This window comes from Desmodus rotundus, chromosome 12, assembly GCF_022682495.2.
Source record: "Desmodus rotundus isolate HL8 chromosome 12, HLdesRot8A.1, whole genome shotgun sequence".
Taxonomy (NCBI): Eukaryota; Metazoa; Chordata; class Mammalia; order Chiroptera; family Phyllostomidae; genus Desmodus; species Desmodus rotundus.
Window position 1 is genome coordinate 94,666,225 of NC_071398.1, and position 11,815 is coordinate 94,678,039.

Here is an 11,815-nt window from a genome sequence, read left to right on the forward strand (position 1 = left end):
TACAGCACTGCATTTGAATAGCATGGAAGTTCCAAGAGACCAGATTTTATCCAGAGCCTAACAAATACTCTGGCATGCAGAAGGTGCTCAGTGAAAAGTGGTCAAATTATAGGCGAGCAATAGGATGAGTGAAGGAACAAAAGTTGTATGTGTACGTTGCACTTGTTTTTCTGGTTATACTTCTAGACACTGATCTTCCTGGATTTGCCATTTGGAAAAGATCTCAGGAATTCTTTTTTCTTTTTCCCTTTCTATCGTTTTGAGAAAACAAAGTAGACTTAAGAACCAAGTTGAACACAAAGAAAGTCTAGACAAGCAGAAAAGAGCTGGAAAGGCCCTTTCCGTGCCTAGCATGCCATGGCTCGTGGTGCCAAGAAGCGTCTGAAGCAGGCGGCAGCTCCAAAGCATTGGATGCCGATAAACTGCCTGGTGTGTTTGCTTCCCGGCCACCTACCGGCCCCCAGAGGCTGAGAGGATGTCTCCCTGTCATCATTTTCTGAACAGACTTACTCACACTAGGACAAGAGATGGAGTAAAGATCTGCCTCCCGCAGTGCATTAAGATTGACGGCAGGGTTCAAACGGACACAGCCTACCCTGTGTTTTAACAGATATCATCAGCATTGACAAGACCAAAGAGAGTTTCAGTCTCTTCTGTGACGCTAAAGGCAGCTCTGCCTTTCATCGTACTACACCTGAGGAAGCCAAGTACAGGTAGTGCAACGTGAGAGGGGTCTTCAAGGGCACAAAAGGGATCCCTCATCAGGTGAGCCACGATGTCACTCCAGCTGCCACCCTGATCCCCCTCAGCGAGGGGAAGACACCATTCAGACTGACTTGACGACAGGCAAGGTTACTGATTTCACTGGGAGCCTACGTGTGGTTGCTGGAGGTGCTACCTGGGGAAGAATTGGTATGATCACCAACAGAGACTTCCTGGTTCTTTCCATGGGTTCATGCAGAAGACGGCAAAGGCAACAAACCCTGGATTTCGATTCCTGGAGGAAAAGGGATCCAGTTCATCATTGCTAAGGAGAGAGACAAGAGACTGGCCACCTAACAGAGAGGGGGTGAATGGAGCTCTGGGTGACATGATTGGTAGGGTCCTTGTACTTAATTAAAGACAACATGGCATGATTTTTTTTTTTAGATTTTATTTATTTATTTTTAGAGAGAGGGGAAGGAAAGGAGAAAGAGAGGGAGAGAAATATCAATGTGTGGTTGCCCCTTGCGTGTCCCCTACTGGGGACCTGGCCTGCAACCCAGGCATGTGCCCTGACTGGGAATTGAAGAGGTGACCCTTTGCTTTGCAGGCCAGCACTCAGTCCACTGAGCCACACCAGCCAGGGCAACATGGCATCATTTTTATAAAAGTAAAACACAAAAAGAATTGAAGAATGGCACAAATCATTTAAGAACTAAATATTAATTATTTATGCAGTCATCATTCAAATAATTTTCTGACCCTTTGCACTGTGTACATTTTATTGACCAGCCCAGAGCAACTAAAATAAAAATGCCAACCCCAGTTTGTGACCAATAAGCTACTCCACTTATCCCACAGACATTGGTAATTTTCAGGATAAAATCATCTTAAATTTATGTAAATGCAAAAGGATTAACATAAGTGATCTTCTTTAGCACTTTTTGTTAAGAAGTAGGTTATTAACTTGAAGCAGCAATAGGGTTTACAGTTCCCCGTCAGATTTAAAACAATCTGCTTGAGGGATTTGTGACTTTTCCTGCATTTGCGTGGACAGTTCAAAGAGCCCGGTCTTTAATTCTAATGACAATAAATCCAGGTCCAGTCTAGAACTTGTACTTCCTAGCATCCTCCACCCAGGTTCCAAGGAATCAAAGCAATGTTTGAAATCAGCCTTCTATGCAGAAAAAATAAAGTCTACAGGGTGTGGTATGAAGTACAGCAGATACATCCCTCCCTGACCCCTACTCTTACTGGTCAATGTCTGAAACTATTTTAAGAAACAGAAACACACAATAAAAGAAAATAAGGCTTAAGATGTCAAAGGCAGATTTACACTGCCTTTTATATTTCCCTTTTTGCCTTCTGTGTCAGGAAGCTCAAGAATTTACTGTTCAATTGTAGTAAAACTTTTCTAATTTCTGCTTCAGTCAGAAATTTCATCCTTTTTTCTGGATTTTATGAATGTTTGTGCCCCTCCCCCCAAATTCATTTATTGAAGCCCTAATTCCCAGTGTGGCTGTATTTGGAGAAGGGGGCCTCCAAGGAGGAAATGAAGGTTACATGAGGTCATAAGGGTGATTCCCTGGTCCAACAGGATTAGTGTTCTTACAAGAAGAGACACCAGAGAGCTGGCATACTCCGTTTCTCTCCCCCTGCTTCCTTCCCTCCCTCCCGCCCTGCACATGCACCATGGAAAGGCCATGTGAGGACATAGTAAGAAGGCAGCCAGGAACTCTCACCAGAAACCAAATCATCTTGAACCTTGATCTTGGACTTGTGGCCTCCAGAACTATGAGAAAATAATTTCTGTTGTTTAAACCACCCAGTCTACGAGGTCTGTTATGGAAGGCTGAGCTGACGACTAATACATGATTTCTGTCTTCTCTTCTTCTCTCTTTACTGCTTACCAGGCGAACAGTCCCTAGGCTCTGGTCACCATGAACTCTATAATAAGAGTTTAATAGTTTCAATGAATAGTTTTTGTGCCAAGAAAAAAAATCACTTATTCAGATAGCAAGGATTCTTACTATAGCATATATGCTTAAAACTTTCTCTAAAAATTCTTCCCCTGTGAGCTAAAAATATTCCTTATGTGCATTGCAGGAAAAATTATGCCACTGGAATATTTGAAATAAGTCCATTTTGACTTTTTTTTAAAGTATAGAAGTAAAGAAATGACACATTCATTTATGTAAAATGGTATTTGGTCATTTTTACAAAACAAAAAGTCATCTAAATAGTGGCTTAACCTTGTAGATGCCTGTGTGAACAGGCTTCGATGAGAGGTAATATTAGTGAAACCCAGGAAAAATAATAAACAAACTCAAATGTGATTTAAAATACTTAATGAGCAACTAAGAAAAACTCTTAAAAATCTCCTAGATGAGCTTGTCAAATTAGCCTCCCGGGGCCTTTAAAAACTGAATAAAGTTAAATGACTCAAGTTGTAACAGTCCCCAAATACAGAATGACCAGGCCCACTTAGCTGTCCAGCATGGATGCAACGGTGCCTCTATACACGGTTCTGGAAAACACCATTGGTCAGAAAAGGGAGCACCAGGTCTCACTAATTTAAGAATTAAAGTACTTAGCGTTTTCTAGAAAAGCCGAAAAAGAGATCACCAGACCTAGCATTCAGGATGTTTCATGGACGCCCCTGTGCAGACTTTCCTAGTTTTCAGTTCCACGATCCTATCACAGACCTTGCTCTGCAGTCAAACTAAACTCCCCCCTGACCACCATGCTCTGTGTTACTCTGCCTGGTTTTCTTCCTAAAACTTACACCATCCGAAATTACCTAATTGATTTGTCTATTGTCTGTCCCTTACCGCTCAGAATATAAATCTCGTGAGAGCAACGATTTTTCCTTGTTTAGTGCTGGATCACCAGGGTCTAGGGCAGTGGTTGTCACATAGTAGGTACTTTATAAATATTTGTGGAATGAATGAGTGACATTTCCCACAAACATCTGAACTTAATTGCCACCGTGCCTGTCGTCTACAGCTTCTTCCAGCTACATTGCCTGTGCTCTCTTTCCTCCATACATCGTTATGGGCCAGTTGAAATTGTACAGCATGCAGGCTTAATGTCGGAGTTGCCAACGTACAAGCTTCAGCTCCCTTCACAGAGTGGCAGGTATTTAAGGGATCAGCCTTTGATGGTTTCTGTTCACACTCACAGACACAAAAGCACGCACATGTACACACACACAAGCGTAGTATCAGTCAGTAAGCACTTATTACATTAATAAATGAAACTAATGTACCATTCACCTTAGCTAAAAGTTTAACTAGAAAAGTGAACCCATTATTTGGTTAGTGCTGTGAAATAGCAGGAGAACTATATCAATTACATGTGTCCAATCCATACAGAAACAGCCGGAGTGGCAAAATTCTGATGTAAATTCAGACCACTGGTTAATAAACCTGGATTTAATTATGTCCTATTAAGGTCATTGGTTTCCTTACTGACTCCTGAGACAATTCCAGGACTCCCTATGGCGTTCCAATGGGGGTTTGGAAAAAAGAGACGGGAAGAAATAGAAAACAGAATCTTCCTGAACCTGCATAAATCTGCACGGCCTCCTGTCGGTTGGCTGGTGTCAGGCTGACCCCTGCTCCGCTCTGCCCTGGTGGGAGAATCTGGCTTGAACGGGTCAGTCGTGATTTACACAGGCAGAAACAGAAGTAAGGGCTTGCGTTCATCCCCGAACTCAAGGGCCTCAGTCCCAGGTCAGTCGTTCCAGTCCCACTCATTTTTTCAACCACCGAGTCCCTGTTCTCTTCCCCCAGCAGTCAGTTCTTCTTTCAACTGTACTCTAAACAAGAATTCTCATGACTTGTAATGACAGTGGGTTCTCTGACTGTAAACAATTATCAGTGTTTAACCCCATTCTTTTTCTCTACTTCTGTACTCAGTCTTTGCCTTATAACATACAAGTTTGTCCTTTTCATTTCGAGTTGCTATGTAATATCTCTGGCTGAGTCTAGAAGTGAATGAAATCTATGGATGCTAGCTCAGTTGGTGTTTTGGTTTTTTGACAAATGTGAACAGCGAATTCCAATTGGCCCTGAGTCCCAAAGTCCATTTTGTGATACCTAGGTTGTGATACCTTAAAAAGTACTATAAAATTTTTTAAACTAAATTAATTGTGATTTACCTTTAAATTTCTGAAATAAATATGGGGCAATAAAATTCCTTGACACAAAACATCACAAAAGTTGTTGGATCACCAGATTAGCAACTGTTGTTCCCAGAGACAGGCCTAGCCCATTTCATGAATATTTTTCGGATACTTACCACAAAGTTTAGATACTTTGTAATGATAATACATGAATCATGTTTCCTGCATTTAAAATCTTTGTATTTTAAACTTTACTATCCCTCTATAAGCCCTTGGAGTGAGAGCGCTGATGGTGTGTGGGAGGGTTACACAGACAACTATTAGGAGTCGGTCGTGCAAGTGTTACTTCCAGGCTATAGAGCAGCTTGCTGACATTGGAAGACATGCAAGAGTTGCCCTGTGGTCAATAGAGAGAGATGCATATTCACTGGCCCCAATCCATCCCACTGATGCTGGTGAGAGTCAAACGTGGCTCACTCACAAGACGGCCTTTGAAGTTGATTGATCCGCTCATTTACTGATGGTACATTTACACAATGGAATATCCGCAGCAGAAAGAAAGAAGGAAGTCCTACTCTTCGCCACAGCATGGATGGAACTGGAGAGTATTCTGCCAAGTGAAATAAGCCAGGCAGTGAAAGACAAATACCATAAGATCTCACCTATAAGTGGAACCTAACCAACAAAACAAGCAAGCAAAATATAACCAGACATTGAAATGAAGAACAAACTGACAGTAACCAGAGGGGAGTGGAGAAGGGAATAATGGGGGGAAGAAGGGGAAGAGTCATCAAGGAACAGGTATAAAAGACCCATGGACAAAGTCAAAGGGGGGAAGGATTGAGAGTGGGAGTTATGGGTGCATGGGATGGGGGAAAGTGGTGGGGGGAAAATGGAGACAACTGTACTTGAACAAGAATTAAAAAAGTAGATGCTGGGGGAAAAAGAGAAAATAAAAATATTTAATCATTAAAAAATAAGTATGGTGGTTGAAAACACCCTATGAAGGTTGGGGTGTGAATTCAGAACAAGAGGGGGAGATAAGGAAGAGTTCATTCTACAGCCTCAGTCCCAACGGCACTGTGCTTGGATCTGGAAAGTATTTGGCTTGAATCAAGTGCACTCAACACAAATAGCATTTGATAGATAATTTACTTCATAGTATTCACAACTTTTTACTTGGTGCTTATTTAGTACTTATTATGTGCCAGGAATTGTTGAAAGTCCTTTAATACACAGTCACTTAAGCCTACCAGGTAGAAGGAAGTAGGCTACTGTTACTGTTTTTGACGTTTCGCCCATGAAGAAACGGAGACACAGAGAGAATAGGCAACTTGCCCTAAATCATACAGCTGTTGAGTGGTGGAGCTGGGTTCCAAAGCTGGAGATTTACGGCTCCAGAACCCATATTAGTAACTGCTACGCTACCTGCTTAAGGGGTACAAGGCATGTCTATAAAACTCTAGTGAAAGATATCTTTTTAAAAAGATTCTATTTATTTTTATTTTTAGAAATGGAGGGGGGAGGGTAGGAGAAAGAGAGAGAAACATTGATATGTGAGAGAAAGAGGGATCGGTTGCCTCTTGCATGGCCCCTCCTGGGGACCTGGCCTGCAATCCAGGCCTGTGCCCTGAGCAAGAATCAAACCAGCAACCACTCAGAGCTTTAGTGGAAGATATCTTGAAGTTACAGAATATTCAAGAAGCACGGCACAAGAACAAGAAAAACGATGTCAATCCAGGGGAGTGCAAGCCACCTCAGGCAGCAGACTAATCCACGCAGGTCAGCACAGATGGGTGTTACCATGAAGGGCACACGCACTGCCTGCATCGTCACCTAGAGGAAGACATTCCACAATTGGGAAATAGAAAGCCATTAAGAGCCACCTAGAAAAAAAATCATGCATTTGTTGGAGACAAATCAAATTACTAAGAAACATAGTAAACACTATAATGAAGGATTTTCCTCAGTTATATTTAAGGGGGTGTTAGATATACCCTTCTTGGCATGAGAGCTGCAGACAGGAATGCGAGAAAGGAAATGAGCAAATATCAAGTATTGCAATGAGGCGTCATTGAACTAGTGTCACAATGGTCACGAAGGGAGGGGTTTTGAAGACACATCATTACTCCTTCAAAATCATTTATATGTTAACAAAAGGAGGAGCTGTAACCAGTGAAGATCTGAATAGAGTTCCATTACTACTCAATCGTTTTGTTTTTTACATACGTCATTACGTCCTATTCACTCATCGTTTCTGCTTTCTCTTCAATGTATCATTGCTGCATCAATGTATACAGCAACGATACACAGTGTCACAAGACAGGAACCCCGTCTAAACCAGGCATGCCCAGAGGAGGCACCCTGACCAACATGCCCGGATTGGGGAATCCTACCATACATTGTTATCAACTTGGTAGAAGCAACCACAGTCACAGAGATTACTTCAAGAAGCCGGCTCTAGGGGGTCATCACTTCAAAATCAGTGCTTTGAGCATAGCAGAGACTCAAAATTGTAGATATTATTAAATAAATTAAATTCTACTATTTCAGCAACAGAAAATGTCACAGCTGTCTTTATAGTTCTCACTGAGGATAGCAATACCCAAATGCCCGTGTTAGCAATTAAGGTAATCAATGAAAGGAGCTGCTTGCCTTATGAGACACAGGTTTGATATAATCAATAAAATGATCCCATGAAATGCAGCATTTCTAATCTATTCAATTACTTAGTAGATTACTTGAACAATTATGTAGTCTTAACTAAAAATTCTGTTTTGCACATAGGAACTACGAATATTTTATTACTATTGATTTATTTTTAGGAAAAATACAAAATTAAAAATTAGATTATATCTGCAAGTGGAAATTAATTAATAATATAAATGTATTTAATCATCTACAACCAAATTTAAGACACTTTGGGATATGCAGAACATTTAACCATATCTTCAAATAACTCCTTTGTCGATGGCAAATGAGTTGCTAATAAAAATCACCTTTAAGCTTTTCTAATTTTTAATAAATTCATAGACTTAAAACTTTAGCAATGCAACATAGTGTGATAGCATTTACTCTCTTGCTCATTCCAAAGATTATGTAAATCAATAAAATTATAAAAACAACAAATATTTTATTATTATTAAAGTCCACTAAGATAACACATCATCATCCTCACATACATTTTCAATAAAGATAACTAAAAAGTAACAATAATGCTGAATTAGGTGCTATTACAACTAGGACCTCAGGGACATTGCATCCAGATTAAACTGCTTCAACTAAAACTGTTATGGCATAAAATCTTCCTGAGGATACAAATGTATTTCATCGGTTCTTTCACTCACTTGTTCAACAAATAATTACTGAGTTCCTATAAAATGGTATAATGTATGTTGTACTACCTACCAACTTTTGATAACTTTTAGTATATTAATGTATTGTATTTTTATTCATATAGTCTATTATAAATGCAGTTAAACATTGTTGGGTACATTTAATGAATTCAATAATGGAACTCTTGAAAAAATCTCATATCGTTTTCTCAAAATGGTTTCCCTGGAACCAATTTTTATTTGTAGAAAATGTGCATTTAATAATGGGGGAGAATGGACCACATCAACAACTAACTCCCAAACGTTTCAAATGAAAAAAACACTGTCCTGTACGTGAATCTTTTCTGTGTGAGATTCCTTTTTCAAAATTCAAAATAGTTTTAATATTGAAAGAATAAACAGGCTAGAAACAGCACTCATTGAGACTTTGGAATAGTTCCATCGTAGAATTAAGCTGGAGGCGCTAAGCGGCCTTGCTTTGCCTTCCACCTGCAGAGCCTCTTCCACGGGAGGGTCTGTGCACTGTGTGCTTTCCGCCAGGAATGCCTCTCCCTGAGCGCGTCTCTGGCTTTGTTCCTAACTGCACTGAGGTCTCTGCTCAAGTAGCACTTTCCCCGGCAGCCCTCTCCTCCGCCCCTCTCCTCTCTTCCCCTGCTGCATCAGACGCTGCGTGGATCTGCTTTGAACCACCGAGCTTGAAATCACACACACACACACACACACACACACACACACAAATGCGTGCATAATGGGCTTCGCATTAAGATGTGCCCATAACAAGGGTCCTGAAGTCAATTGCAGCATTACTCATCTTTATATATCAATAAAGACTTTATTTCCAGACATAATGAAATCTACTGGTTTGGAAATTGTTTCACCTTGATATTTTATTTTAAAAATCTCTTGGAGAGAGATGTGCTGAGACACGTCTTGATGACACGTGCTGAGTAAATTTGAAAGTCAAGTACGTGAATTTGAGAGCTAGTCCCTCTCAGGCTCTATAAACGTGGCTTTGGAAATTAGACAGGAAAACTTGGCTTCAGTTCTCAGGTCTGCGACTGACTAGCTATGTGAGCGTAGCCACTGAAACTACTCTCATTAAAAGCACCTAAACCTTTCTTTGGTTTTGATCTAATACACACATTCTAGTTCTTGGTGTTGGACCACTCCAAATCATTTGATGCAGATGACAGCTCTTTTTATTTTCAGAAACTTTTTTTACACATTTGGTTGCTCCGTGTCAGTCACCCTTGCAGACTCTTCCTTTCTCTGTCTTTCAAACACTGATGGTCCTCAGAGTTCTGAAGGAAGCACTCTTCTCTCCTCACTCCACACTCTTCCCTGTGCTATCATTCTCTCCCACGCTCACACTCCAGTGTAGCTTACAGCTAAGCTGCCTCTTACGGTTCAGATGCAGGTGTAGCACTGTCTACTCAGCACCAGCATATAAATTTCCCAGACAATTCAAATGGGCCACGCCCGAACAGGAGCTTGGCACTTCCTTCACACCGCGCCTGGATTCTCGAGCTCCCTGTGCCACTGGAGGCAGCAGGATCGATGTAGCCACTCATTTCATAAACCTGTGTCGTCCTCTACTTGACTCTCACCTGCACCCTGCCCTTCTGTGATGTCGCCAGATCTTGTCATAGCTACCTCCACTGTGTCTCAAAGCTGTCCATGTCCCTTCATCTCCACTGTCATTACCCCCGTTCAAGGGGAAAAAAGCCACTTCTGATCAGGATTACCTCTAGAAAACAGAAGCTTAAACCTATAGCACTGCTACTGCGGGAAATAGCTTGTGAGCAACTTCAAGTATTCGAAATAAGTTAATGTTTTACTCTAGTGATTTCTGACTCTCGGGGAAGATGAAGGTCATGCCCTCAAAGGCCTTTCTTGGGAGTCAGGGACGATGGGTTTTGATAATTTTGGTTCACTAAGTAACGCTTAGCAAAAAATAAAGGCAATTACACTCAGCAGCAATGGCTGTGATAGCCAAGTGACCGCGTACAAGCCCAGAAAAAAATCTAGACAATCTGATTCTGCTTGGTCCAAAGGTGGTTAAATTGAAATGTGAGAAGTTAAGATTTAGTACGAGATTTAGGACTAACCATATTTATAATGAAATGTTAATACTAGTTCATTCTTCTGTCTCTTCATGTTCATAAAAATGTAATGCCTATGCCTCCTGTGACTGACCTGAAAGCATCAAAATGTCAAAATAACAATTATGCAGCCCTGGCTGGTGTGGCTCAGCGGATTGAGCGCCGGCCTGTGTACCAAAGGGTCACCAGTTTGATTCCCAGTCAGGGCACATGCCTGGGTTGCGAACCAGGTCCCTAGCAGGGGGCATATGAGAGGCAACCACACATTGATGTTTCTTTCTCTTTTTCTCTTCCTTCCTGTCTCTCTGAAAGTAAATAAATAAAATCTTAAAAATAATAATTTATAAAAATATATAACAATTACACAAATACCCTGCTTTGTAGAAAGTTATGTTTTAGAAAGTTACTATCCAAGTAGCTACTTAAATAGTTATTTCTCGGGGGCGGGGAATGGAGGGAAAAAATAAATAGTTATTCCTCTTAAACTTAATGATAATAAAAAGACAACCAAATTAAAAATAGACGAAGGATCTGAATAGACACTCTCCAAATGGCCAGGAAGTCGGTGAAAATGTGTTGAACATCGTTAGGGTTAGAGAAATGCAAATCAAAACCAACGATGAGATGCCACTTCTTACTCAGTAGGGTGTCTCTCTTCAAAAAAGTGGACAATAACAAACGTTGGTGAGGATGCGGAGAAACTGCAACCTTCACGCATTGCTGGTGGGGATGTTAAGTGGTGCAGCTGCTTTGGAAAACAGTTTGGCAGCTCATCAAAACATTACCAGGGAACCAGCAACCCCACTTGTAGGTATAGGAGAGAAATGAAAACATGTGTCTATATTAAAAAAACGTGTACCCGAATGTTCAGAGCAGCATTTTTCAAAATAGCCAAAAAGTGGAGACATTTTATATGCATCAAATGATGAGTGGAGAAATAAAAGGTGGCATATCCATGTAATAGAACATCATTTAGGCTTAAAACAGAATGGGCAACTCGTACATGCTACACCATGCATGAACCTTGAAAACACTCCGCTAAGAGAGAAGCCAGACAGAAAAGGCCACATAGGGTATGATTCCATTCGTAGGAAATGCACAGAATGCACAAATCTATAGAAACAGAAAGTAGATTTCTGGTGGCCAGGGGCTCGGTGGGGCTTGGCAGAGGGAAGAAATAGGGAATGACTATGGGTGGATAAAGGTTTTTTGGTGGAGAGGGAAGAGAAGCGGTCTAAAATCAGATTGGGTGGTGATTGCACAACCCTGTGAATATTTAAAAATACATGGAGCCCTGGCCAGTGTGGCTCAGTTGGTTGGAGTGTTGGTCTGAAGGGTTGTAAGTTCGATTCCTGGTCAGGGCACCTACCTAGGTTGTGCGTTCAGTCCTTGATCCCCAGTCTCCAATCTGGGCGTGTACAATCCCCTGTCTGGGAAGGTATGGAGGCAACCAATAGATGTTTCTCTCTCACATCGATGTTTGTCTCTCTCCCTTCTTCTCTCTAAAACCAATGAAAAAAAATGTTCTCAGATGGGGATAATAATAATAA

At 41.1% G+C, this 11,815-nt stretch overlaps 1 pseudogene; it reads left to right on the plus strand.

The window, feature by feature from the left end:
- Positions 1-357: 357 nt before the first annotated feature.
- On the plus strand, positions 358-1,059 carry LOC112320655 (small ribosomal subunit protein eS4, X isoform-like; annotated as a pseudogene).
- Positions 1,060-11,815: the final 10,756 nt, after the last annotated feature.